Source organism: Panthera onca, chromosome B1 (assembly GCF_046562875.1).
Source record: "Panthera onca isolate mPanOnc1 chromosome B1, mPanOnc1 haplotype 2, whole genome shotgun sequence".
NCBI lineage: Eukaryota > Metazoa > Chordata > Mammalia > Carnivora > Felidae > Panthera > Panthera onca.
In genome coordinates, this window is record NC_138342.1 from 172,963,637 (window position 1) to 172,970,246 (window position 6,610).

The 6,610-nt window shown below is 43.0% G+C and overlaps 1 pseudogene; it reads left to right on the top strand.

The window, feature by feature from the left end:
* Nucleotides 1-4,095: 4,095 nt before the first annotated feature.
* LOC144616060 (ferritin light chain pseudogene) lies at nt 4,096-5,741 on the top strand (annotated as a pseudogene).
* Nucleotides 5,742-6,610: the final 869 nt, after the last annotated feature.

A 6,610-nucleotide genomic window follows, 5' to 3' on the forward strand; every position in this document is an offset into this window, starting at 1 on the left:
GAAAGCAAGACATGTTGCTTAGCTATATGCTTATGATGAAGAGGAGGACTTGGATTCTGATGAATACCCGCAGTCCAATCATCCAATATCTGTGCTTCCTTCTTCCCTTAGAGAGAGGCCACACCTCTTCCCGTGTCAAAACTGTATGAGTCAGTCTTCAGCCAAGAAAACAAACACTAGGCTAGTATTTCAAATAAAGAAGACGACGCACAACTGGTGCTCACAGAATTGTTGGGAGGTTTTGGGAAGCAGGGGTCAGGAACATTGCGGTGGGCTGTCGGGGAATGATGATTTCTTCATGATCTCGGCCCACTGAAGCATCAAAGCAGGCACCATGGAAGATCTCACCATGAAGCTGCTCCAGGCTCCGTGTCACCCAGAATCCAGGATGCCCACGTGACTGTCGGCCGCTGGTGGTGGAGGAAGAGATGTCTTCTCCCTGTCTTCTATCTTCCTAATCCCACGTGACTACTTTTCGCCAGTAGAATCTAAACTGGACCCCTGATGGCAAGTGATTCTGGGGAATAAGCACTCAGAGCTGATGGCAGACCTTCTAAATCACTGAGGGAAAACCCATAGAAAACAGTTGATTCTCATTATCTGCAGTCTTTATGTATTTCAAGTCATCAAAAAACACTGAAATAGAAACTACCGAGCCATTGCTCCTAGGGAAAATATAGGGTTAGGTTCCTGCGCGCTTCTGCTCACAACATCTCATCGATGGATCAACACAAAACCTTACTTTATTCGTTTCTGTTTAAAGAGACCTTTTAAATATATATTGTTGATTCATGAACATTGAACTCACAGTCACTAGCACCGTAACCTGAACAAAGCTTATCTGACACAGTATTTTCTCAGTGAGGCACATCGTACCTTCCTGTACTTAGGAACACCAGAGAGCACTCACTATGCTTGGGGGTCATTCCGACAGTGAAATCTCCACCAAGAGGCCCAACAATATCAAACCATGACACTATATAGACCACACAAAGACCCTTGTATGTACATCAGACCACTCAAGTTTTTCACTGTGCTGTGCGTGTCTGCATATGACTGCAAAAATCCCATGCATGTGGACTTGGAGGTTACAAATCAATGTAGTTAGTAGATGAGTTTGCAAATACGAAATGCACAGGTAATGAGGGTCAACTGTACATATAACAAAGCAGAAAGAAAGCAAAGCACTAAAATGGAAAACAAAAAGTAAAATATGCATTTAAAATGATCAATGTTGGGGTGCCTGGGTGGCTCAGCTGGTTGAGCGTCTGACTTCGGCTCAGGTCATGATCTCAGTTTGTGGTTTCGAGCCCCACGTTGGGCTCTGTGCTGACAGCTCGGAGCCTGGAGCCTGGTTCAGATTCTGTGTCTCCCTCTCTCTGCCCTTCCGCCCGCTCACTCTCCGTCTGTCTGTTTGTCTCTCTCAAAAATAAACATTAATAATAATAATAATAATAATAAATAAATAAATAAATAAAATGATCAATGTTATCAAAGACAAATGAAAATCACGAGGCAAACATTCATAGCACACGAGGTAGTGCTGGTCGGCCATGAAATTGTAAGAACAGATTCTAATTCTGGGAAACTATAAATAGCTATCAACTTTCTTGAGAGAAATTTGACAGTAAATATTATGGCCTTAAAAATATTCAGACTCTGACCTAGCCTTACAAATCTACAAAATTTAGCTTAATAGGTGTACATGGACACCAAGATTTCATTTACGACAATATTTATCTCAACAAAATTTATAATAGCAAAAGAGAAAGTATAAATAACCTACATGTCTTACGACAGAAGACTGGTTAACTAAATTATAGCACCCCTATAAAACAAAATACTATGCAGCCTTTAATTGTAATGTTCCAGAATGATATTAAAGGCATGGAAAGATGCATTTAATATGCTCATCATAAAAAAGGCTATGCCCACAAAAACATTAGAAACTAGTATATAGTGTTTGTTTCCATTTTTGCGTATAAAAAGGAAAAAGGAGAAACATAATTATTTTAAAATTGTGATAAATATGTAATTTAAAGTTTAAAGGTAAATTTCTTAACAAAAATCTTGGCAAATTTGGATGCAAATAAGTATATATATATATTTTTAACATTTTTATTTATTTTTGAGACAGAGAGAGACAGAGCATGAACAGGGGAGGGGCAGAGAGAGAGGGAGACACAGAATCTGAAACAGGCTCCAGGCTCTGAGCTGTCAGCACAGAGCCCGACGAGGGGCTTGAACTTACGGACCGTGAGATCATGACCTGAGCCGAAGTCGGACGCTTAACCGACCAAGCCACCCAGGCGACCCAGAAATAAGTATATTTAAAGAATTAAATATTCTAAAGCCAATATTATCACTTGACATGAAATTGACTATGTTATAAGGAAAAAGACAAAAATACCACAATTTTTTAATTTTCTTTCTTTTGAGAGAGAGACAGCACGGACCCACATGAATGCATGCACACAGGTAGGGAAGGGCAGAGAGAGGGGGAGAGAGAATCCCGAGCAGGCTCTGCGCTGTCTGCTCATAGTCCAATGTGGGGCTCAAACTCAGGAACCATGAGCTGAAACCAAGAGTCAGACGCCTAACTGACTCAGCCACCCAGGTTTCCCAAAGACACCACTGTTATTTAAGTTCTCAACGATAAACAGAACTAAGACAGAATCCCTGAAAGGAGAAAAATATCAGAGCTTACACATGATTTATTTATGCACCTAGAAAACCCAGGCAAATCAATGTCTTTTAGAAATAATTGGAGTTGAGTGAGATCTGTAGAAGCAAAACCAATGAGCACATGAAAAGATACTCAGCCTTGTTGGTCATTACAAACTCTGACCACACTGAGTACTGGCAAAGGATATGGACGAACTGGAACTTCGCTGCTGTTCGGAATATAAAACGAATGATCATTTTGAAAAGAGTTTGGAAAACAGTTTGCTAAAAAAAAAAAAAAAAAAAAAAGTTAAACACATACCTCCTGTATGACCCAGCCACTCCACTTGTAAACATTTACCCAAGAGAAAAGAAATCGTATGTCCACACAAAGACTTCTTGTACACAGATGTTCACAGCAGCTTTATTTATAATTGGTCCAAACTGGAAACAAGCAAAGGTCCATCGGCTGGTAAGGGGATAAATAGATTGCGGTCCATCCAGATGATAGAACGCTACACAGCAATGAGAAGAAACGAATTATTGATACACAAAACAATGTGGATGAATTTCCACATAATTACGTGAGAAGACAAGCAAAAAGGGATGCGTAGTCTATGATTCCATTAATAAGAAATATTCAAAAATGTAAATTAATCTATAGTGCCAGAAAGCAGATGAGCGAGTGGTTGTCTTGGGCCAGGAGCTGGCACCGGGGAGGCATGGCTGACAAAGGGACATAAGGAAGCTTCTGGGTGTGATGATGTTTTTATAAATGAATACATATGTCAAAACTCATCTAAGTATACACTTCAAATATGTGTTTATTGTATGTCAATTATGCCTTAAGAAAGCTGAAAAAACATAATAAGTAAACAGTGGAAGCCATGCGCATTGTTTTTACATACCAGGAATAACCAGCTAGAAAATACTACGGGAAAAGTTCTTCGTCAACATTCCAACACAAAATACAAAATAACCTGTAATAAATTTAACACACAGTGCGGTGGGCACGTAGGAAAAAAAAAAAAAAAAAGATTTGTAAGTCTTTGTGATGATTTGAATCTTTGAAAATCTTTGGAAAAAAAGATTTGAACACATGAGAAGCCACAGTCTCTTCCCATTTTGTTGAGGTGGACACTGTGCTCATGTGCCATCCAGATCTCCCACCTCGGAACCCAGACACTCATTCTTTTAGCTGCAGAGAGTGTTGGCTGCTGATGACTCCTACCTGCTTGTTCCCCGGGAACCTCCCTTCTCTGAAGACAGCCACCTTCTCTCCCGGGTTGTTCTCAGGTGACGAGTCCGTGGGCGGGGGAGGGAGTTTTACAAAGGCCTGGTCCCCTTGCCGCAATTGGGGACAACTAGGACGTTCCATCCTAGTCCCAGAACTCCCCTGGGGTCAGCTGAGGCCCTGTCCATGACACCATTATGGTTCAACCACTTGTCCTGCCTGCTCCCACCTCCTTCATGCCCATGGAGGTTTTGATCCCAAGGGTACTTCTTAATAAACCTACTACATGCGAATCTTCCTCTTAGAGTCTGTTCCCCAGGGAACTTGACCTACAACAAAAGGTGAGGGTATCAGTTAGACCCAGATTAAAGTATGATTGACCTGGGGCACCTGGGTGGTTCAGTTGGTTGAGTGTCCCGACTCTTGATTTCAGCTCAGGTCATGACCTCACAATTTTTGAGTTCGAGCCTGGCATCAGGCTCTGTGCTGACATCCGGGAACCTGCTTGGGATTCTGTCTCCTTCTCTCTGCCCCTCCCCCACTCACTCTCTATCTCTCTCTCAAAATTAAAAAAAAAAAAAAAAATTGTAGGGGCACCTGGGTGGCTCCATCCGGTGAACGTCCATCTTCGGCTCAGGTCATGGTCTCACGGCTAATGATTTCGAGCCCCGCGTCGGGCTCTGTGCTGACAGCTCGGAGCCTAGAGCCTGCTTCGGATTCTGTGCCTCCCTCTCTCTCTGCCCCAACCCACTTGCATTCTGTCTCTGTCTCTCTCAAAAATAAATAAACATTAAAAAAAATTATTTTTAATTTTTTTTGGAAACTTAAAAAAATAATAAAATAAAGTACAGCTGACCCTTGAACAACTCAGGGGTTAGGGGAGCTGACTCCCCCACACAATCAAAAAGCCCCACATAACTTTTGACTTCTCCAAAATTTAACTACTAGTAGCCTCCTGTTGACTGATAACATATAAACAGTCAATTAACACGTATTTGTATGTTACATGTTTTATATACCGTATTCTTACAACAAAGGGAAGCAGAGAAAAAGAAAATGTTATTAAGGAAATCGTAAGGAAGAGACATTACATTTACAGGACTGCATTGTAAAAAAATCCTTGTATAGGCAGTGTGCTTGATGGTCCCCCAGATCTGTCTTTTGCTTCAAAAGTGCTTGGACAGAACAGACCCAGGGACACCCCTTCTTTTGGCCTCCAACCACTCTCCAACTTCTTTTCCAGTCACAACCTTTACAGCCATCTTTTCCCCCATCCTCTGCCTCCGGGACCAGCCCACACCACCTTTCGAGCTTAGCTCCTTATTGCCGATCCACCACGAACTCCCAGGTTCATCAGAATTGCTCCATCGACGTGGAGTTTGCCATCAACCACCGGGGCAATATGCATCTGCAGGCCTTCGACACCTACCTCTCTCTGGGTTTCTATTTTGACCATGAAGATCTGGCCCTGGAGGGCACGGACCACTTCTTCCCAGAATTGGCTGAGGAGTAATACGAGGACACCCAGTATCTCTGGAAGACGCAAAACCAGCCCAGGGCTGTGCCCGTTTCTAGGACATTCAGAGGTGAGTGGGGTAATGCCTGGACGCCATGGAAGCTGCGTGGTCCCGGAGAAGAATCGGAAGCAGGCCCTTTTGGATCTGTGTGCTCGGATTCTGCCCACTCAGACCCTCATCTCTGCAGCTTCCTGGAGAACCGCTTCCTGGGCGAGGAGGCGAAACTCATCGAGAACATGGCGGCCACCTGGCTAATGCCTCAGGCTGGCCCCCAGGTTGGGCTGGACGAGCATCTCTTCGAAAGGCTCACCCTCCAGCACACTTAGGAGCCTCAGAAGCCCAGCCGTCTTTGAGGGACCTCTCCAGCATCCCCCTGGTGCCAGGGCCACTGCTTGAGCCTCTCCCTGAAGCCACTAGGCAGCTTTTTAACCACCCTGGAGACCTCTCCCAAGCCATGGATCCAATGGAAACAATAAAGCTTTTCACAAGGAAAAAAAAAAAAAATCCACATGTAATCCACTCTGTGCCATTCAAACCTATGTTGTTCAAAGGCCCACTATACTCATTTATTGCAGTTTCTGTTGGAGTTAACAGTGAAATAATTTGATTAAGTAAAAATAACTAAGAAACTCTGGAGGGAAGAAAAGAACAACAAAGTTGGACTTAAAATGCCAGAAACTAAATTTTATTCTGGAGCTATAATAATCTAAACACTATGTTAATCACACTTAATAGAAAAAGTCAATGAAACAGAAAACACCGTATGCGACATAAGCAGCATCCAGGATGATATTCTCTTTCTATAATGTTCTTTTTCCTTGACTGTTTGAATCTTGTCGCTTTCCTGAGGGTAATATTAATTCCCTTTTTTGTGGAGGCTGCTCGTTTCCGTACAGGGACACCAAAGTCTGTATTTCTTTTTATTATTATTTTTTTTAATGTTTATTTATTTCTGAGACAGAGAGAGACAGAGCATGAGCAGGGGAGGGGCAGAGAGAAAGGGAGACACAGAATCCGAAGCAGGCTCCAGGCTCCGAGCTGTCAGCACAGAGCCCGACGCGGGGCTCAAACTCACAAACTCTGAGATCATGACCTGAGCCGAAGTCGGTCGCTCAACTGACTGAGCCACGCAGGCGCCCCTTGTTTGCATTTCTTCTCCAGGATAGAAGAGGAAATTCTTGCGCCTTTTTTTCTT